At 40.9% G+C, this 24,100-nt stretch overlaps 1 long non-coding RNA gene across 5 annotated transcripts in view; it reads right to left on the reverse strand.

Annotated features, from left to right (window-relative positions):
- The window catches only part of LOC142938214 (uncharacterized), a 90,150-nt gene that overhangs the window by 27,118 nt on the left and 38,932 nt on the right, over positions 1 to 24,100 (reverse strand). For all 5 annotated transcript variants that reach the window (XR_012949541.1, XR_012949540.1, XR_012949538.1 and 2 more), the window contains exons 3-4: positions 17,095 to 17,223; positions 6,415 to 6,497 (exon numbers count right to left, since the gene is read on the reverse strand). This is a non-coding gene — a long non-coding RNA (uncharacterized LOC142938214). The remainder of the gene's footprint in view (positions 1 to 6,414; positions 6,498 to 17,094; positions 17,224 to 24,100) is intronic.

The raw sequence follows: 24,100 nt of genomic DNA on the forward strand, positions 1-24,100 counted from the left end.
GTTATTCAACATTCTTCCCAAATATTTAATTTAATGTATTACGTTTTTGAAAATATTCTTCAGTGTATGTCATTATGTTTCTTTTGATGCAGATTTGTACGGTTTTATATTTACTCTAGTCATCTTTATTTAGTTTTACTGCGTGTATAGAGATCATAATTATTATTATTATTTTTACAATTATCATATTTTGGTATGCCGACTGTCCTTTATCTACTATTTCCCTCCATAAATGCTTTAACACAAATGCAAACTGTCATGGCAATAAGGCAGGTTCAAATGAAAGAAAATGAGAGAGGGTGCAGTGTGATGATGATATGTCTTGATTCCATGTTATTTAAAAAAAATGAGACAGAAAGCGAAGGAGACGCTAATTTAAAGGGACAGAGAACGTATGAGAGACTGACTGACTGACAGACACAGAGTAAGACGAGGACGAGAAGGAACAGACAGCATTTTGTAATCATACATTCAGTGTGTGCTACCAAAGAGCTGAGCCACTGTTACGTAAACCAGAATGAAACATTCATGAGCAAACCATCGTCTCACTCTCAACCCATTGGGAGAGTGCATGAATGACCCATATGGTGGGTTGGCTGAAACTCATCCATGGCAAACGGGAACACTTTGAAAGGTTCAATGAGCAAAGGCCCGTATCAAACCCAAAGAGAAAGACAGATGTGTGCGAGGGTAGGAAAAGGCACCACCTTTATTGGCATGAATGGAAAGGATCATCTGTTGCCGGAGCAGCTACGGTTATATTCTAAACCTTAAGGGAAAACGTGGAGAGGGGGGTTGGGGGGTGAGGGGAGAAGAAGAGGGACAGAAATGGGGGGTACATATACTGTAAGGAGTAAGGGAGGAATGAGGAGAGAGACAGGGATTAGGCAATAAAAAGACAGATGAGATCAAGAGACAGCTCTGACGTGCTCAGGCAGCGTATGTTTTCTGTGAGCCCGCGAGCAAAGACACACATATGCACAAACGTTGTGATGTGGTTAGCTGTGACTTTGTCTCTGACTGGGTGTATATATGAGATGTTTAGAGAGGGGCTGTACTGTAGGAAGTTGTGCCAGATCCCCAACACCACACCCCACCATCATAAGGAGAAGGGGACTTAGTGGGCTTTGGGCTTCTGTTGTGGTTACTTTAATTCTCTCCCTCTCTTTTTTCCGTCTCTGACTCTCACTCCATCCCGGTCTGTGCTCCCTGTCTGTTTCTCGCTCCAACGCTCTGTTTCCCTTCGGCTGTTTCTCCGCATTTTCTTCTCTCTATATCCATCGATCTTTCTCTCGTCCTTAACCCCTCCATCTCTCACTTTCTCAGAGGCAATACACAAAGATGAAAAACATTTGCAGTGATCTAACGGCATGGTATCTGCATTCAAGTCGGCAGTGTAAATGTCTCTAGCTCGGCAATATGAGAAGAGCTTTGTTACAGTGTGTGTACACTGGGATACTACGAAGTGTGAGTTTTCGGGAAAAGTCACAAATGTTAAAGAACCTGATCTTTTAGGCATGTGTTTGCCTACATTTTGTAAAATGAACACAGGAGGAGTTTAGATTATGACTGTAATAAATATAAGAACCTCCTGCCAGATAAACCGCATGGCTCTGTAATCATAAGGTGGTGGGCTTCCTTGAGGTTTAGGGCTTCAGTTGTGGTTGCTTTGTACTTCAGTGCTATTCTTTTTTTCTGGGATTATCATGACGTTCACTCAGCATTTCCCCCGATCACTCAACCTCTGCCTCTCTCTCACCCCCAGTCCTTTTTTCTTTCTCCCACAAAGTGTGATTTCAATATCCTTTAATGACTTGAATATGATACGTGTGTACAATAACCAGAGCTACATTTTGTCCTTTGATTTTCTCAGACTTATAGCTGCTCTTGTAGTTTCTTCCCCCCTCCCTCCTCTTTCTCTCTGTTCTTACATAAACCTTGCTCTGTCTGAACAAAAAAAAGATACCATACCCTTATTCTAACTTAAAATAAATGTTGACCATGCCTTCTGTGTCAACATCGCCAAACAGGCTGGATGAAGACTCTTAAGATCTGAGTAATCAAACACACACGTACACAGACACCGACACACATGCGCGCCACCACACACACATATACAGACAGAGCCCTGGGTGATTTTATACACACATGGAACCGAACAAACAAATTTTCTGTCTATATAAGCACACACACTTTTGCCATCTACCCCCACACCCCCTCTTCCCCTGTTTCCTAAACCTCAAACACCCACACAGCCTCTTGATTTAATTAAACTACAGTCAAGTCTGGATTGTGACATATATCATATGGAGGGAAGTGGGAGATGTGTGTGTGTGTGTGTGTATGTGTGAATAAAAAAACTGCTATGACCTCCTTTGCCATGGCCCTTTCTGCTCATTGGGGTAATGCATAAGTGACCTTTGACCCCTAATACATTCTATGCCTGCTTTCCACTGCTGCTCCCCGTGTTTCTTTCCCCCCCATCTTCTGTGTTTTTGTTTGTTCTCTTCCTTCCCATCTGTCTGTCTATCTGTCCGTCTCACTCAGTCTCTCTTCCCTAATGAGACTGGGACTGTCCTCCCTGTGGGGAAAGAGGTCGCAGCCCCTGACACACACACATAAACACACAGATTAGCATACAGACGTAGACTGAACACATGCATACGCATGCAGAAAGGACACATGCAGACATGCACACATTCATGGAGATAAAAGAACAAACCCCCACCACTACCGCCACACACTCACACACACACACCACACACCACACAGACACACACACACACACATACCACACACACACACAGACACATGCACACACTGACCCAGAAATCCCATCTCTAGTGTGCAGAACATCAGTTAGCTGATGGTGGAGCTGATTATGCAGCTACCCTCTGCTAGCCCACGAATCCCTGTTGGATATCTGCCTTTAAAACCCCAAAATCCCAAATGTCTTTTTAGCATATCAATAGAGAATGATATATTCCTAAACAGTAGGACTTGCATACATATAGCTTTTCACAACTGTCTCATCTCATCATGTCAGAGAATGAGCCTATTTGAAAAAAATACACATTCAGGCAAACATTTCACACTAAAATCATCCAAAAGCAACATTTAGCTGTCACACTGAAATGTAAAGATTACAGAGGTTCCCCATCATGATTTGTTTTTCCATCTATCAGCATATATTCTATAAATATTGTATAAAAAAGTGCACATATGTTATTTTCATAATAGATCATGACAAATGAAGCTGTTGGTCAACTCGCCCACAATCAGCAGCAACTGTTTAACACTTTGTTCAGTGACAGCAGGTGATTGGCATCTCAAAGGTTTAACACCATATGGTAAAGTAATGCTGATCCATTCCATAGAAAATGTCACAGGAGTGAGGATTTGAACATTCCAACACTTAAATGGGCATATGACAACATTTTGATCATAAAAAAGTACATCATTTTATACTATATTGTATTATTGTGGAAATACTTCAAAAAAGTCTGTTTTCTTACTTTGGATATAACGACCTGTCTAAAGTAACACGGTGAGTGGTGAAGAGTTATCAGGGCAAATCAGAGAGAACATGGTCTGATGTCACATGGATGAGTTGATAGAATCAAAAACCTCACAGTCTGCCTTCTTTTGCTTGCATACTCCATTTAGAAGGTAGACCAGTCAGCAGCAGCAGCTGCAGCAGCAGCACAGAAACTAACTTCAGATCACTCTACAAACACTTTGGCTTGACTGTGTCCCAGAGGGCTGGCTTTATAGATTGGTGCACTGCAGGGGTGAGGAGTGGTGACCCCAACAAAGATTGCTTGCTAAGCACATAGGCAAAGTAATCTGGCTCTATGTGTGCGTGTCCACACATGCAAGTGTGTGTACATACACCATATGCTTGTGTATTTGTCATCATGTGCCTGAGCATGTCTGCAACTGTGTGTGTGTGTGTGTGTGCGTGTGCGTGTGCGTGCGTGCTCGCCTGCTTACCGAGAAGGTGGTCCCTGTTGCATGTCCATTGATAATGCCATGCATTGCCATTCTGCATGTTTTAGCTTGGTAATTGAAAGGCCATCTGTGGTCTACTGGGGAGGTTTAGTAAAGGGTAAACTACGAAGCTCATTATTTCAGGGGAGGGTTGCCCTTGGAGGCCAAAACAGATTAGTTTGTGTCCAGTTTAACCTTCAGAAAACTCAATTACTGTAGGTGAGGTGTATGCATGTGCAGTATTCATGCATGTTCTTGAGAGTTTGTGCACACTTGCATACATGTTCTCAAACAACAGTAATAAAACAAAGTCAAGCTGACCTGTAGTCCTCGGTGGACAAAACCAGCTACCACTTTGTCAAGCAAGCAATGCTGTCTTAGCCAAAACTTTGTCCAACAGAATTTGATTACGCAGTGAATGAGTATGTGCTGGTCTGCCTCGGTCCGTAAACATGGAAACAGACATGACCTGCATGTCTCAGCAGTTTCCTGTGTAAGCCGAGCTCTGTCTGTGTGTGTCCCCACGGTTCTCCTGTCACTCCTCAGGCCTACAGAGCAAAGCTTTCCACTCTATTAGAGTGTCTCATGCCTGCGCACTGGCACATGTGTATCTGCATTTACATGTATGTGTGTTTCCATCTGTCTCCTGTCACCAGCAGTCCTCTCTGCACTATTAGGACCTGTTAAGATCAAAGGTCATTTCTCTGAAGGTTAAAGTTCACCCTTCAAAAGGTGAAAAGCCACCAAGGTGAGGTCTGGTGTGAGGTGACATTGAACAAGCACACAGCTGAAGGCTTGACAACTAACACCTTTGGGAACTTAGAGAACATCCCATGTGGGCGGTCAACACTATATTCGATATAAAGATGTACTGCAGTTTTCTTTTATAGGTAAAGTGACAACGGAAATTGCTGTGAGAGAGAAGAGGTTACGAAACAAATAACTTAAACAGTAATATAACACTAATTTAAGACTTACAGTTGCCATAATTATATTAAAGCCCCTTATGGATAGGATTTTTAATATCTCTCACTTTGGCAACTCCTTTTGCTAGTATCATAAAAGACAGTGTGACAGAGAGAAATGCATGCCCAACCGTTTACCCTCAAAGATCCAACCATTAAACAAATAAAATCAACACATCAACTGCACCGCCATGTTTATTCCTTTCCACAAACCAAAATGCAGGCCATCAGAATCATTTAAAAAATCTTATCACATCATTTATCGGCCAAATAACAGTTGAAATATGCTGTAGCTGCTAAATTAGCTGTTTACAATAGAAGGATATTATAAGAACAACAAACATCTCAGTAAAGGAAGAATGAGTGAGAAAGAGAGATGACTCATTTAGAAACATCTCGTGTCAGTCTGTGTTGACAAGAAGACTTGAAAGGGGAGGAAGTCCAAGCTCACCCTGGAATTAAGGATAGGGTCTGTGTGGCTTACATACACAGACATCCGTTAACATTCACACACAAACACACTCGCACTAACACACTCTCGCACACACACTGCCCAGACAAATATCTCACCCAAGCACCAAGTCAACCCATTCACCCAGCCCCAGCAGTTAAAAACAAAGTTTTCCCCTCCAGCTAAACTCAAGCCTCACCATAATTGAGTCTGCGCTTTCAAGTGATTTTATTGAATTCCACTTCACTGCAGTATTTTTATTGTTTTTACTTTGTTTTCTATACTGCTGCACTGTTTTATTGTGTGTGTTTTAATGTTTGATACCTTGGGAAGACTGGTGAAATAAATGTCATCATGCGACTATACATTCTCTTCTTTATCTTTTGTTTTGATGCATCTCGTGAGGATATTTGCTGCTATCACTGCTGGGATATTTGCAGTGTTGAGATATGGCTACGGCAATGCAACCATGACACTTATAACTAGTGTATTTACTATATTCTATAAGTCTGATCAAAGCAAAAACATAACCAGATTTACCATATAATCAAATTACTATCCATCCATCAAACTTAAATGTGTGTGAGTGTCTTTCTGTCCGTCCATCCTTTGATTTTTCTCGACAACCTTTCATCTGATCAACTTCCCACTTGGCGGATGTATTGCTGAGCACCCAAGGACATGCAGTGTCAAGTGCGATCACTTGCGGTGTATGGGACACATTTATTAACACTGCGTTATGTGCACACTGTGTAGTGTATTGAGAGGGGACCCTTATTAACTGTTTCACTGCCAAAGGGCATGTTGGGTACAGCTCGCTCTCCGTCAACATTGCTGGGGGATGCAGCTATGGCAGGTGTATAGTTTAGGACCCAAGGAAGTGCAGTGTTGAGCGTGGAGTTTTATTGATGAGCGGTTCCCGAGAAAGCAGCAATAACGGAGGCCAAGCGACCGGCCCGTTCGAACAGGCACTGCAGTAGTAACCATAAAAATGGGAGGCCACCATACCTTCATTTTTGTCTGCATTGTTGCTTAATCATCAGTGGCTATAGCTGCGCAGCCAGGGGTCCTGGGGATAGGACACAATGCATCTAAGAGATGAGAAAATAAACAATTATTGTCATTAATGTGCTGTAAAAAAGAGACAATTAAGAGTCTCGTTCTCTTACACATACTGTACATATATATTTGACATACCACAAATGAACATACAGCATATGGTTATAGAACATAAAACAAACTGGAAACATCATACACTGGTGCGATTACCCAGTACACATAGACATACACACACAAATACACAAAGCTTAGACATGCATAATGAGGGCTAATATAAGGCTCTCAGTAGATGTTATCACAAAAGAACGAAGTAATGTAATCCAGCAGGGAAAGAGCCCAGAGCGAACTCCTGCTGCTTTTCTTCTCCTTTATTGTATTGGTCGGAAAAATAACTTGCCGGCCAAGGCAATATCTTTTTTTTTTTTTATTTGGGGTATTTTTGTTGAATGAACAAAACCCTGGTGCATGCAGTAATCAAGAAATGGTAATGTTATTGCCAGTAATTGTCCAAAAACTTTCAATAACAGCTGCCTCCTTTCTCTATTTCTCCTACTTAATGTGTGTGTTAACAGTATCTCTGAGGCATGTTTGATCAATTTTGCGCACATTCCTTGATCGTCCAGTTGTGCTTTTCTACCCTGAACTACTCGCATTGGTGAAAGCGCTAAACCTCTGAATTTACTCCCAGCCCACACAAACACAAACCCCCTTAAACCCCAGAGTGTGTGTGGGTCTGTGCATATGTATGAATGTGTGTCCATCTTCTCTCCAGTTGAACAGGATGTGGGAGGTCAAAGGGCAGGGTCAAAGGTCAAAGCCTGACTAAATAATTACCAGATACTCTTTGCAACGACAAACACACACACACACACACACACACAGACACACACACAATCAAACACACAACTTCACGACTATATGGGTTGTTATTTTTGAAATGTCTGGACAGTGTCTTCCTCTGCGACCCCCTTAGGTTGTGCACACACCTTCACCTATACACAAACACACACTTGAACGTGCTCTCTTTCCCTCCCTGTCTCACTGGCACACAACCCCCAACGCCCCCCTTTCCCCCCCAACCCCCACTCCCCCCTCACACACACATAATTTCCGAGCCTGAGTGCTTGTCCCACTGACAGGCTATCAGTCAGGAAACAGAGGGGAGAAAAGGAGACGAGAACAAGAGCAAGAGGCAGGGTGGCTAGATTTAGCCTGTCAGTCACGAAAGGTCAAGGGTCGCACTGAAAGCCCATTGACATGTATGCACACACGCACATACGTATGTGTGCACTCAAACACTCACACACACACACACAGACAACAGTATTCATCAAAACAAGGTCAGAGGTGGAGGGCAGACAGCTGGCTTGGTTTACAGAGAGAAAGAGAGAGGGCAGACAGCTGCGTAGTTTTACTAGCGTCTGCCCCTTAAATAGAGACTGGAAGAAAGTTTAAAGAGGGCACAAGTGAATGTTTACAGCAGTGCAAGGAGGTGCAAACACTTATTTCAATTGTTTTGGATGAAGTTGATATCTGTAACATACCTTCAAGAATTCACGAGCACACTGAAAGAGAATCATTTCATCAGCGAAAAGAGGGACCTTGTAATGTAATTGGATCAGATTCCAATTTTTGTCTTGATATTTTTGCAAAACTGCTTCGTCTTTTCCTGGCATCCTTTGTAAACTGTTAAATAGAGGAAGGATGCAGGTAAAACAAAAACAATCCCCCAGCCAAATCCTCTGTTTTTCACTGTATATCACTGTGGCGCACCTAATCATCCAGATTAGTCTAGACTGGAACACACCAATCCAACCCTCTGTCCCTGGACTAAAAACCTCTGTCCTTTTGAGTCCACACCCTGGTAATTAGCGCCATAATAAGAAGAGATAAGCAAAGAGACCTAGGCAAAAAAAACACTCACACACACACAGACAAATGGGTAAATCCTCACACAACCTTGCACAAAAACCACGTCATGCATTGAGACAGGTAAGGTTATACACAGCGAGACATGCACTTCCCCTAGACTTCCACTAACCACAGGGCCCACTGGTCAGGTATTTGTGCTCACAAGGTCTGACCAAGACAAATTAGACCTTTATTGTCTCTGACTGCTGGAGAATTTGGCTGTAAGGCGAGAGAGAAACGAGTTGAGATCAGGTGCAGGGAGAGGATAGAGGATTTTGCTGTAGATTCTGATGGCAATGGCTGGGCTAGTGGTTCATAGTCAGAATGGACTTATTTTTCACGTAGTAATTTGAGTGTAAGTGTTGCTCACTGCCTTATTTGTTCAGTTAAGGTGGAAATCGATGGTTGTTCTGTGGTTACAAGATTGTTATCTGCTGACACAGAGATGCCATAAAAATAAAACAGAATAGTACTGTGTTGTACTGGTTGAGTCACTAGTATGGAATATGTATTTGCAATTGAGAGTAGCAAAATGCATCTGTATGAAAATGTCCTGTATGCCACTTTGCATTTGTTTAGTCCTCCCAGTAGGAATTGTTTTCATGGAGTACCATTTTCACCTGCAGGGACCCCACATGGGGCCCCGAGGATGAAAAAGCCAGACTAATATGATCGCTCAGGGCAACACAAAAAGCCAGACCAGACCGAACAACATGGGTGGTCAAGGTAGAGCGGCCAGGTGGGTTAAAAAGGAGGACCCGAGGTGAGGAGAATGGAGTGGAGCATGTGGTCGACACAGCGGGAAACTCAGTGGTCATTTCACCCATGGACACACACCAATTGATAGACTTACTGATAAAATGATAGATGCATGGTTATCCAAACATGGAGACAAACAGCATGACAGGCCAGAAGCCAGATGAACAGATAGGGATGCATGCAAGGCTATAGTCACAAACACCCAGACACGCACAAACACAGATAGACAAACTGGTCAACCTGACCAGACAGGCTTTGCTTTGCCTGTGGGGATGATCAAGGGTAAGCTGGGATACACGGTGATTAATCTTATTAATGTTGCACTGTCTGGGTCATAAAAACGACTCTTTTCTCACTACGCATCTAAGAGTAATGCTTTTTCTTGTGATTTTATATTATCATCTCATCTCCCAACCCACCATTGATCATTTGTGTGTCTGGGAAAGGTGAATAATAAAGTGAAGGTTTGTGTGTTTAAAAATTCAACGAAACATTATACCGTATAAAAGGAGCCCACACGTTCGATGCAATGCAGGTGTAGCATCGGTACGAAGTGAATAGGAAAGCAATGCTAGGGTTAATATTTCATTTGCAAGATCACTTATATTTTTTATAAGGCTGTGTCAAGAACACTACAAAAGCCATCCATCTAACAAGTAATTTCATCTCACATTCAGCCTTCAAGTCTGTGTGGGACTATTTTCATGCCGCACCTGCTCACAACACAGTTTCTAATAAAACTCGGCCCCGTCCCACAGGACAAATAAGACACAAAGCACTATGGATGTTTTTAATCTAAAGAAATGCTAATGCAGTCACTCGCCTGTTTACTAAGCAACCTTTAAAACACACTTTCCACCTAAGGCGATGAGAACTAAAAGTTGATACAAATCATTCTTATCTCTCAAAGTTGTTTGCAATCGCAATAAAAACAAACCAGATGTTAACTATCAGATTTCAGATCAGCATTGTTAGTTTTACTGTTATCAGAAGGAAACCATCTATACAATACCCAAAGTAGTTAGCTTATCAGATGTGGATGCATACAGTTTCAGGAAGACAATGCATGGTAGGCCCATTAATAATAGAAGTATAGCAATAGCAATAGAAAATGGCATACAAAACTCATTCAAAGAGATGATAATGATGATGATGATGATGATGATGATGATGACCACAGTCCCACCTACATGAGTTAATCTGCAACATTTATTTTGGGTCTCGTAGCACCCATGGACTCCAAATCTAATTTCCACTATTTGGGTGAAATAACAACACCGGTTTATCCTATACTACATTCTTGAAACAAGTTATATTGGAAACAACCAATAATGCAAACATGAATCCAATCACATTGGCAGATTTGACAGCAAATGTTTTAGGCAGCACGATTGCATATAAAGTCAATAGAAAACTGCAATTATTCGCCCATAATTCACACTTTCTGCACAGCTAAAAATAACTGATTTAGAAAAAACTAAAACACCAGTACAAGATGGACACAGGGAACTTAGTGCCTATTCAGGCTACTAGCTAGAGTACTGTGTATCTGTGTATTCATATTCATCCGAGCCAGACTATAATAGTGCATTATTACGATGTGGTGTGACAATCCAATCTGATGGCAATAAAAGCTCCACCCAACCACACTGGGAGTGGAAAGATTTCATGCAGACGCCTTCTCTCTTGCTAAACCAGGCGAAGGGAAACAACGCATGGCACAATGGCTCTGTTGTATTATTAGCCCCTCAGAGGAAGCTACAATTGTCGGATCAGACTCCAAAAAAAAGAGTAAAGTAAGTCTGGGAAAATATCAGCTTCCTGTCCATGACTTCAGGGTTTAGCCTGAGTAAGTGGTTGCCTCTGCCTTTCTGCCTGTCTCACTGATTCACACACTCTCTGACCCTGTGTCTGTCCCTCTCACTCCAGTTATTTGGCTGGCTCCTTGTTTACTCAGATCAAACTTGTTAGGGAAAGCCAAGTGAGTTTAAACAAACACACCCAGACACACACCGATCAAAATTAGCTAGCATGGAGGCACCACAACACATCAATGCTAAAACACCAACTGCACCAGTGTCTGATTCTCTTATGGTACAACAGAGATTATTGCTGTAATTTATGCTGACATGAATACATCATTTAAATCTGTGTGAGAGACTGTGTGTATGCACGTGCACATGGAGATGAGATGGTGAGAGAGGCTGAGAAAGTGATGGGGAAATGAGAGACAGAATGTACTTAATTTATTATCATTTGCTCTAACAGTCAGATTTGGTTTCCGAGGAGCTCGTCTGAGCTTTCATCAAGCTCTCAGAAATGAGAGAGAGCGAGAGGAAATACCAGGACATCGCCTTCCAACTTATCTGGTTGGTAGCCAGCCTGTATCTCCCCGGGGCAGCACACACTGTCTGTCTGACCTCAAGTGAACTCAACTCAACTGCAACAGTAGTCTCACTGCTCCTGATGTGAAGCTGGAGGAGAAGGGGTTTGAAGGGAGCTGAAGACAGCAACACAGATAGAGCGGAGGGGAGCAGGATGAAACAAACTCGCTTTACATGTTCCTCGCAAAGAGGCAAAACTCGAGTCATCCTCTCCATTAAACTGCTGTGAAGAAATTTGGTAACATTAATGCAACTCAAAGAGCTAAAATGAGTCAATATTCAAAAACCAATACATTGCCGATCAGCTGGAATTACACACAACATACAACAAAATCACGTAATGTTGATTGAGAATATATCTTAGAATTACTAATGAACTGCATATACAGAGATAACAAAACGGTCACATTCAAAGTCATCACATACTGATGCTTGGTCAGACCCCTTTTGCCTTTGGAAGGGCCACTTTCTTGAGGACTGGGTAGCCCAGGGCGTCAAGCTAAGGCGCTCCACTACGGTCGCAGTAAACGTGGGGTTCAAAAACACTTGCTTAGGTTTTGGAAATACATTACAGTTGGGCTTAAAATAACCACGTAAACTAAGTAAAATGCAAGCAGTGTAACATAAGTTCAAAAACTGTGTAACTTGAAAAATAACTCAACAACACTTTTGATACACGGACACTGGTCTCCTGGGTGAAAGTCCTGTGTTAGTTTGTCCGGTCCACTTTCCCTGCCACCAACAGTTATTTGGGTTTTTATACTATCACTATCGAATATCGTTTTTTACATTCATGATTGAGGTATATTGTAATTATTAGTGTTGCACCATTTTCTCAATTTGTGTTGGTTGGAGAATGACAGTACACAAGCTGATTAAAGTAAATGTATGATTTCTTGTTGAACTTCTGATGCTTGCTTTTCTTCTTCTGTTACTTAGTGTCAACATATTTTTCATCCTAAAGCCAATGAAGCATAATTTAAGTTGGAAATAAATCAAATTTGAAAGGGACAGAGAGATATAGAAAGACAGAGGGATGTGAAGGCAGTGAGTAAATGCACGGGGAAAATGTACATGGAAGAGAACAAAAAGATGTGAGTTTCACGGTTTGGGAATGACAAAAAAAGAGGAGGATGGAGTGATAAAAAAGCAAATAGGGAGGGAGAAAGAGAAGGAGAGTGGGTGTCCATCAGAGTAAGGTAAGGGAAATGATGGAGTTGGCACCAGAGTGCAAAGGTAGAAAAGGGGAGTGATGAGTTTGGAAGAAGAGTTCAGCAAAGGCCTTGGATCCAATCAAAAGGCTGTTTTTGATTCTGTTTTTCATTTCACCTAAAATAATGTTTCAACAGTCCCTTGCTTATAGCTAAACATCAACTGTGGTCTTTGAATGGGTACTCGTTTTGTGCAGAACACTCTGTGGCCCCAGATGAACTGTGCAAACTCACAACTGTATGGGGAACCGAGCATTGCTGGATTAGCTAACCTTGTTTCACTCCCATGAAGATTTATTCACACTTTTGGAGATGTGGTTTTGAGCTAGACACTTGATTGTTTGACATTGCTTGAAACATTACAACCCAAAATGGTTGCGTGAATATTTAGTCATGGGGAGCCCTGCATCAGTGAACCTCATTATTTAGGAGTTTACTCATCAGTGTTATGTTTACATTGAGAGTTTAGTAACAAATATGCGTTGGTAATGTTAGACAAGACTGACATGCTATCATAAGGGAAATCAAAACCAAAGGTAATTTATGTAATCACAATACTTTCATGGGTTGCATAGTCAAATATACACAGAATGTCTTTAACCATCACTGCAGTTTGGAGGACGTGGTGTGGCATATATACCACATTAAACAGAACAATTGTTGTTTCTATTTTCTTAAAATTGAAATCAATATTTGTTATCCATTCTATGAATGTAGAGTGAAGGAATTTGAACGGGGCGCAGTATGTTCTGTTCTTTGCATCACTTGTAACCTGAAGAGATAGAAACCCAAACCCTGAAAATGTTTCTAAAACTTTTTTAAATTTTATGTAAACAAGCTGACTTTTTTGACAGCTCATTTCGCATTGTTGGGGTAGAATTCTCTATCAAAGCATTAAAATGATGCTATGGGACACGGATGTAAAAGCCAAGAGGTGCATTGGTAGCAACCCTCATAAATATAGGATACATTACTACAACAAATAAATACTGAAATTTCAGCTCGGTCCACAGTAATTCTCATGAGAAATAAAATATGGATTAAAATCGATATAGAGAGTGTGAGTGGTGGAGGAAAAACAATGAGTTCTACAAAGTGTGAGAGGTCTCAGTGGTAGCGGGGTTTACAAAACTGAGCAAGAGGCACATACAAAAGCAAAGCGCACGTTCATACAGTGCTATATGGTCACGCCTCATTACAAGCACAAACAGAAGTGTCCCACAAGCGCAACAAGGTGACATCAAATGTACACGGTGTGTACAATTCCTCTGAGACAAACTTATTTTTCAGAAGCAGACCAAAAATGAAAAAAAAAAAACTTTCTTTCACAGGCACAAACAAACACAAATGTTGAATTTTCTCAAAAATACAAACTCCTGAAGATACATGAATTCATAAAGGTTCTCACATGCACACACGTGCAGTGCGGCTGTCTGCCTCCCACACGCAGTGTTTGTGACGCAAAGGAAAAGTCATTAGACTCGCATTTCCTCTCCAAACAGAAGAGAAAGAAGAAAAGGCCGTCTTACATGAAACACACAGGAAATGTGTGGGTAACTGCCTGTATGTATGTGTGTGTGTGTGTGTGACTGTTTGTGTATGTGTGCACATGCACGTGTATGTCCCCTGATCTGAAGTTCTGCCCCTAGGGCTTCTGACCAATGTCTCGTAATTGCTTGCCTTTGATTGCTTTCATTGAGTAGACTACAGCTACAATTACAGACAATTAGACAACACACAGCTAAGGGTCGGCCTGCTCAGCAGACAACGGTGATCTTGTGGTTTCAGCATTTGTCTAAAGCGTCTCCCCGTTATTTCCACATTTAGACATGACTGAATTACATTTAACTGGAGAGTACCCAATTGAGTTATGTAATGTCCAATTCTTTATTTTACGAATCAGCATTTTAAATTGAGTAACAGAGGTGATTGGACAATGTAAGAACTGGACACATTGTTGATTACTGTAAACACGTCCCAGATTCACCTTAAAATAATGACAGATTGTGAGCTTTTCAAAAATATCACATAACACGCACGGTAGGTAGCTCTGAGCTTTTTGTTTGTGTGCTGGATCACGCTGGATGTGTTTTTCAAACAAGGCAGCAAACCATAAAATATCTTAACTCATATATGGCTTCAACTGACTTCACAAGTTTCATTTCTCCCTTTGCAAAGGTACAAACAGTTGGCAGCTTCTGCTTTTTTATGGAACTTATGGTTCTAATTGTGTAACTAATCAGTTGACAAGTGTGCGTGTGCGTGTGTGTTTCTTGTGTGTCTTTGAATACATGTACTATAATTTTACATAACACCCAAACCAGCACTTCCTTGTGTTTCTGAGTGAGTGCATATTTATCTGCATCATCAGTCAACATCAACAGTCAGCGATACTGTATGTGTGTGTTTGTATATGAATGTAGTGTACTGTCTAAGCATGTTGAATGTGTGTGTATATATATATATATATATATATATATATATATATATAAATGACTGACACAAAGTGGCAAGGAGGACAGAAAGAACAACAGAAACAGGAGTTCAAGAAATCCAAAACAACAAAGACAGGGAGAAAACAAAAGATAGAAAGAGGCAGGGGTGAATCCTGAGGTTTGGACATCTGCTGAAGCTTCAGAAAACTCAATCACTTCATGGCTGAAGGTGGAAGTCTTAGCTGTCTGCACTAAATCATGTCAACATACAGTACACACACACACACACACACACACACACACACACACACACACAATGTTGTGAAAACAACACAGAAAGGTGAAGGACAGTTTTTCTGACTTCCATGGGGAAGAGTACTCCCCCTCACACACGCAAACACACACATGCACACACACACAAGTGGAATAATTTGGACACTGTCTAATCTCTGCATACCTCTGCCATGAACATCTGTCTCCTCAGTAGGATCCAAACCGTTAATAAACATGCAAAGGCAGGCTCACATGCAGACACACACACACACAATCTCTATTTTTCTCTCACTCTATCACACATACACACCTCACTCAGACGAAATAGATGGCTACATTTGGCCCAGTCTCCATGTGTTACTGGTTCAGTATTTTATCACTGTCATCTCTGTTTGTTTGTTTGGGTGTTTTTTTTTAACCATTTTTTAAATAGAACTATCCATGTTCATACAATAAGTTAATACTGATCCTTATGCAATATTAAACTGCATTATGTTGTTTCTCAGGTGTATAACTTTCTTCACTGCTAACAGCAAACAATGGCTCAGGTGCTGTTTATTGGCATGTGAAAAGGGAAAAGGGTATGTGCGTGCAGAATTGGAAATCCCCCCCCCCACACCAGTAGACACAAAAACATGCAGATGTTACTAACTTTAATCTTTAACTTTTCAGCTTTAGGGGGAACAATTTGCTTTGCACTCTTCAAAGGGACAGTTTTAGTGTTTTAGATTCTAATCTTTAAAACAGGTTTGGATGGTGTGTGTGTGTGTGTGTGTGTGTGTGTGTGTGTGTGTGTTTCCCTTTGCATCTGGTTGCTCTCTGCTGGTCTCAGTTATTCTGTTTACTCGACCACGATGAATCTCAGTGTCCTCATGTAGTTGAATTTCAAAACGTATGAAACCCTGAAAGCAAACTATTTTCTGTTTAAAGGGCATGCTGCGGTGGGACATAATGAGGAGAAAGTTCATTGCAAGGTACAAACCAAAGAAGCAGATGAGGCCTAAAACAGAATACAGCTTGAACATTTGGAGACTTATAGCATTAACTTAACTTAAAACAAGTAATCAGTGTTTCATCATCTTCACGTCCACAGTCAGAGTTGGTTTTGTAGGTTTATGAAATTCATAGGTCTACATTTCCTGTTTCGACCCGGTAAACAACTTACATGTGCACACGAGTGCTGTGATGGTATCATTTCGAACTTGTTGAGAACTGCTGTAGCTGAAATGTCAGAGTCAACTGTGGGAAACTGCACATAGTTGGATGCATAATGAAGGGGAAGTACCAGCAGACGCAACTGTCTGTTGCAATTTCCCTTCTGTCAGTAACTTTGAATAGTTTTATATCTCCCAGTCTGGTATATACAGTGTCTGTCTACTTTGCAATGTATTTATACATTTACTTTACTACTTTCCTCATGTTGGGGTCTGGTGGGGGAAAAAAAGAAATTTGCTCACATTTAATTAAACCAGTGTTCATTATCAGGCATTTCTCTCAAACACTGCTAAATTACATGTATTCATAATTTGTATCCATTTTTCATGCATTCAGTAACAACATCTAATTACATCATAAATGCAAGGAACACGGTAGCTGTAATTTAAAAGGTTATTAGTATATATTGCCAGTAAAAAACACATTAGCTTAGTGCCTTACCTTGGCACTCCAATTCCCCTGTACGTTCAAGGTCTGGAGCCAGTGAGGATTCCTCCAGTGTTAATTAAACCGTGTGTCTTGGAGAGAATTAAGGTCGTGATCTCCCAGACCTCACCACTCCCACACTTCCTGAGAAGAAAAGAGAGAAGAAAAGAGACTTAATGAAGGAATAAAAGGATGAAATGACTTAATGAACTGCCTAACGAGGCCTGCGGCCATTTAATAAGGGCTTATTAAAGCTCAATTAGAGCAGTAATCCAGCTTGTTTGGAGTCAGTCAGTGTTGACTTGTGGCTGATTGTGTTTTTATGGTTGCTGCATAAACAAGGAAGCATTGTCATTATGCAGGAAGGAAGACAAGCTCAACAGTATGTGTGTGTGCGTTTGGGTGTGTGCGTGTGTGCGTGGTTCAAAAAAGAGGGATTTGTAAAATGATTAGGTGAGAGCTTCAGGTGAAATTTTGATCACATTGAGGCCAGGTGGTCACATGCTGAGGTCAAATTAAAACACTCCTCCTGAACATTAAAACAACTAAAACAAAAGCAGATCCAAACACAGATACGGACCATAAACATATTGTTACATGGATGTCAAAGGTAGCCCAATGTTTGTCAATACTTCTCAGCTTCTCAAAGGGAATCGGCTGCCATATAATACCTTCACGTCCCTATGCGACAGCCAGAACTCAAAGCACCACACCTAGTTTCGCAGATCATGTTTTTGGATCTGATACGAGGAAGTTGCTTTATGGACCTTAGCAAAATGAGTCACGTGGTTTGTATAACCCAAATGATTCAGCTGGCAGACTCCTCATTGATTCAAACACAATACACAATGTTTCTTCTGTAGACATCAGTGTGACTCACATGAGTCAGAGACAAAGCTGCATTGCGCCTTAGGACACATCAAAAGAGAGTGTAAGGTATACAGCACACTTGAAGCTGCAGATTTTCATTATTCAGACAGTGACGCCATCACCCCTTAGAGGACTGAGTCAACCTCACAGTATGTGTTGTGTCCTATGGGAATGCCTAACCACTCTCATTACTATCGCCCCCTGCTTTGTCTCTCTGAGTGAATCGTTTTATATCAGTGATTCAGATTTGTAATGCCCGCAGGCCCTTGTATGGGCATTAGCAATATCCAGTGGTCTCAGCAATAAAAGGGTTTACTCATCCTTCTTCCTGATCATGTGAGAACCCACCAGACGACCCTGTGAGACAATACGTTGTACTGCGCCGTACAGTATGTTTATGAAATGTCGATTCAAATGAATTAGATGACTAAATGTGGCCACCCAGTTTTGTTCGCCTGAAAGAGACGTGGCACATTCAGACAGAGGATCTAGATAGCTGTTCACAACTACCCCGATTTTAATAACTGTATTGGTATGCTGTTGGGTAGTGTATAAAAAGCTGGCCAGGAATATAATGAACATGATAAATAGCAAAGACATCATCCTATGAACTGTTAACTCCATTGAGACCATCCAGCAGATCCTAATGATCTGCACTTAGGGATTAAGAACGGCGCACTTTCTCAAATATACTAACCCATTAAGCTAACCGGTATGAGTCTTTGAACAAAACCAGCATTTTGATCCAGTACCACAGAGTTAGTAAAATACATAATATAATAACAGTTTACTGACATAGGGGTGCGGCCTGGTTGGAGAGACTAGCAAGCATAAAACAGCGCAGCCAAGAGTGATAAACTGAGACTCCTTCTCAATCAGGCTTCCAATCCGACCTCTCTTTATGCCCGAATATCTTATCATAGCTATGTTTCCAAATCCCCCTCAAGACAAACATTTGAAGTAATATTAGCTTTTGAGTCTGTTATCTTATCTATCTGTTATCATATGGGAACAGTTGTCCTGGAGTCGACATCCAGTGGCCATTAGAAGAACTGCAGTCAGGAAGAACGTAAAAATGAGCAATTAACCAAATACAGTGTGTGTGTGTGTGTGTGTGTGAGTGGTTGAAATAGACTCTAATACCCATGAGCACATGGAAATCACACACTGACATGTTTAATATTCTGTAGTGTATGCTGTATAGTTTTTCAAACTGTGGTAAAAGTATGCAAAAGTATGTGGTAAAGTAGACTCAGATGCATGTTGTATTTTCTGATTAAAATCTCTACGACAAAATCAATTAAAGTGACAGGTAAAGGTAGACACAGTGGTGTACACAGTCCATTCACCCCACAGGGACATTTGATGCATATTGCTAGAGCTAGATTTAAGCAAGATGACATCACATACTGTAGGTGTCAGCTCTCTGTGAAAACTCACCACTTTGCTATAGTTGTGTGTGTAGGTGCGTGCATGATTGTGTCTCTGGCATTTTGAGCATTTGGCTTTTTTTATTTTTTATCATCTACCACAAATACACACACACCCTCTCTCTCTCCTTAGGAAACTGCTGACAGATAACAAACACACACCTTTCTAGCGCTGTGGTCATCATTTTCCACCATGCTGGTGGAATCATTTTCTACCATGCTGTCACTTTCAGAGTGCTAATCCACCAGAAGAGTTTTACACACTACTATTTAAGTCACTTAGCATTACCCCTGCCAATAGGATTTAACTCATTTTGCCTGTAGCACTTTTGGTTTTAGTTAAACACAGCTGAATGATTCCCTCAATCACTTATGGCAGATTAATCCCTGCTTCCAAGTTTCCCTAATTAACTTCCTAAAATCAAAACCATTTGGAGGGTGGAGGAGCATTCTGTGTTTAGACCCAAACATGATGGGTTTTAGGTTTTTAACCTTAAGCTCTCGGTGGTTAGGATTTTTTTCAACCTTCTTGATTCCCCATTTTTACATCAGTTTCAGGTTTTACACATATGCTGACAGTGTCTGAGAATTATGTAATTTAACCCAAGGGCAGACTGAAGTCACCCTCCAGAGGGTTATTAAACTGATTTTAGACATTACAGCGCAGATACACTTTGAACATCGAAGAGAGATGTGTGACAGCATTTCACAAGGCAGGTTTGAACCCTTGCAGTCACAGTTCATGGACCGTGTCGCTGGCAAGTCTACTGCTCTGCTAAAACACTTCAATCCCCTCCATTTATTTCCAGAACGCCAAACAGCTGACAATTTCCTGCAGACGGGCCAACGACTTCCATTGTTGTCATATACCTCCCCTCTTTCAGACATATGTCAATTTTATGTCAGCGGATTAGGGATGCCAGTTATTGTTCTGCAGCATGAGGATGATGTCAACTTTCCTACAGGGCAGTTTCTGTGAGATGTAGACAGCAAAGCAGCTGACAATCCCTGCAAAGATGCCAACACATCACATCATTTACAAAACTACATCCCTGCTCTTCAGCTCAGTCAGTTGTACCCTGGAGAGTGATAGAGGGGGGAAATAATGATGTCATCTTTCCAATGGGGCCCTAAATGTTGGAGTTATTATGCTCGTGTGCTGAGCTCTGGAAGACTATGATAATGATGATGGTGGTTAGAGCAGTGTAGATGATGATGATGATGGTGCTGGTCAGTGCAGTGGTTATGGTGGTGATGACAATGACGATGCAATCTTCCCTAAAGCCCCCTTTTAACAACATGAGCAGTTCACTATACTTCTCTCTTGGTAGTGCTGTAGAAAAACCAGTGCTTGTATGACTTCAGCTGATTTACCAAAGTGTGTTTATCAAAACACTCTTGTTGAGTGGTGGAGGCACTACTCCTCCTAATGTCCTCAGTAATGTATCTATTAATATTAAGATCATGAATGGACCATGAATTGGTGGGTAAATTAAGCTTACTTTGAATTTTAACATGATGTGTTACAATGGTCACCATTAAAATCACATCCCATTATCACATTTTGAATATTGTTTTGGGTTTTTTTTTTCAAACTGTGGTAAAAGTATTTTAATCTGAATGGGTAAAGAATTTATAGTTTATAATGTAATTTGGTCCCACATGATCTACTGACAGGAGCCTTTTTTTCTACATTACTTATTTTTGCTCTGGGGATGTATAAAATATGTAATAAGAATATACTAACTCTTTCTGCAATATGACATAATATCTGCCATGATGTATGATGTATGATGTGGTATGTATATATATATATTTATATATATATATATATATATATATATATATATATATATATATATATATTGTGCTATCCATTTACTCAAATGTAGTCCTCTTTTGATTTTCACAACAAGGACTTCCTTCTTCTAAAAGCTGAGCAAGGCAATTATGTCACTCTTAATCATGAGTTGACATGATGAAAGGACCAAAAATTATTAGGCTGATCTAATGAAATTACTGGTGTTTTTCTGAAAAGAGCCCACATGTTTATTAGGTGTTTAAACTGTAGGCTCCAGTGATTAATAGCAGTCCATCCTGCATTGCTATTCTCAGCAAAACGTATGAGACACAGTGTGCGCTCACTGTTTGTATTCCCATCAAAAGCAATTGCTTCAACATGCTCGAGTTTCAACTGTGAGTGTATAAAATATCGTGTTTTTATATTTCACTTATTTCCAAAGATTCCCTGCTATTTTCCAGTTCCACCCCTGTGTGTTAGTGCTAAACTATAAATCATGTCACTCTGCCACTGGGCTTCTTGCTCATTATGGCTAAACTGATAACGCATGCGGAGCAGCTTTAACTGTTAAAACCTTTCGACATTAAATGGCTGACTATGCCAAAGCTTTTAAAGGGCAAGCATGCAAAAATCAATTTGAATAAATCAATTTCTTTAGCCAGGCCGTAGTAAAACACATCAATACAGGCCAGACTGTCAACATTGCTGTCATATTGTAAAGGATACTATTGTTGGGAGGCTGAGAGATGCAACACTCTTACTGGAATTCAAATCTAATATGCAGTCTGATTCAGAGATTGGAGTTCCCACCTCTGCTTTGGTGTTGTTTAGCTTCCAAAAGCTGCACCAAAAAGCCCTCTAAGAGTTACATTTTAACAGGCATTTGTATCTTTGTTTGTTTCCACTGGTTTCGGTTGTTTCCAACAATCTTCCCCATCTCCTACATTTTCAAGTTACACCCTTGTGTGTTAAACTATATCTAGTTTTACAGAAGGCATGATGTCATTCTGCCGGCGGGGCTTTCCCACATCCATGGCTCAGCTGATAACACATGTGGTGGAGAACTGTTAAAACACATGGGTGTGTAGCAGTTTTTAAACTCCTAACCCATATCAACCTTCCCTGAGAAACAGAGAGGAGGGGGTTTGGCAAAGAAAAACAGGTCCCTTTTTCCCTGCCGGCAACCATCAGCTTTAAAGCTCATCTAGATTGTGATTACCTTGGCTGAATGCGGTAACCCTGCCCATGTTGTTCCAGGCAGGCTATACAGCTGTGCCTCACTCAATAAAAAAAACCAAAATAAATGATTTCATTAGCATTCCCTTTACCTTGCTGATTTACAGAAGGACAAGCTGCACTTGAATAAATGTACAGGAGTGGTGGGCCTTTTAAATGGTCAGAGTGAAGCTGTTGAATTCCACATACTGTAGTGCCTGAGAGTTGTTTGACATCAGTGTAGGTTGTGGTTGCTCACTTGATCCACACTGCTGTACAAACACTACTCCACCAACAACCCGGTGAAAAGTCGGATGCTTTCACTCGGTTAATCTGCGCTGTGAGTCAGGGAAACTAAAGTAATATCTACATACATACAGGGATAACATCTGACTCACCAAATTGGTATTTTGGGGTTCTGCAGCATGCTAGTAGCCTATTCGTATTCTGTGTCAAGCACTGTAGAACTAAACACAGTATTGTGCAGAATAAATATAGTTTCATGCAGCTGTGCGAAATGACTGAAAACTAATACAGAGTCCCACTGGGGCAATCACAGGATAAGCTCAGCTGATATGGACCCATGAGAGGAAGTTGAACTTGTTTATGAAGGAAATGACATCATTTGGGCATGGATGAAACAATGATCTCATGCTGACAAGATAATGTGAGAGAGAGCGAGAGAGACCGAGAGAGAGAGAGAGAGAGAGAGAGAGAGAGAGAGAGAGAGAGAGAGAGCACTGTTTAGTTTGGCTGCAAGAGTCACATGTACAAATGAAAGGTGGCTGAGTGCACCAAGGTTATTTTAAACCCTTTAAAGTTTAGTTCTTAATAGATTTGGTAAATGGCTGTGAAGCAACATTGGCTGATTTTGTTTGGACAATGTCAGATTCAATGTCTGTTTCTTGATTTGCTGGTCCTACACAAAAATGCAATATAAAAATGTAGGCCAAATTTTCTTAGACGGAAGATTTGCTGTTTTCTCTAAAACAAAAAACAGCGCACATTGCAAGTATTAACGTCACGGGTCGTAACGATTTTTTAGCACTGTGGGATATTATTCAACCGTGTGTCAAAGCCTCAGATCTTTGATGTTACTTGTGGATTGATAATGAGCACAAGCAATAGAAAGAAGAGTTTGAATAAAACCTGGTGAAGAATTTCAATGAATGTCTAAGCAGAACATTTAATTTTCTTGGACAACCTCGTCTCCTGGGGGATTTAGATAAACAAGATTTTCCGGAAAGGAAAAATTATTAAAAGATAAGCAACCTATTTCTGTTTCTGTATTGTACACGTCTTTTTTTCTTTTAATGTTGGTGTTCCAAGCCTATTCACTCACACAAGGGAGCATTACAACTTTCCAAAACAACATTCTGTAGCTCTGCACTTTCTATAAACTGCTCCTCGAGGACCTCTAATTGTCCTGGGGATTGGGACAGCGTGATTGAAAATAAGAATCCTTCACGCCAAAAAATGACTGGAGGGGGTTTGGATGAGCTGTTGGACCTCCCAAGAGCAGAGCTGGACCAAAACTCCAAAACAAAGCTTGCTGCTGGGTTAAGGATCTTAGAATATGCCCTGGATTATAGAGCCAGAGAGCCAGAACATGCCCAGGGACAGTGGTGGAAAACTAATACTGATTTTGGCTAAAGAGGGATACTGGGTTCTTTGAGAGACAGTTTGTTCAGTGTTGTTAGGATGA

This window comes from Anarhichas minor, unplaced genomic scaffold, assembly GCF_050575085.1.
Source record: "Anarhichas minor isolate MPS153535 unplaced genomic scaffold, ASM5057508v1 ptg000080l, whole genome shotgun sequence".
Taxonomy (NCBI): Eukaryota; Metazoa; Chordata; class Actinopteri; order Perciformes; family Anarhichadidae; genus Anarhichas; species Anarhichas minor.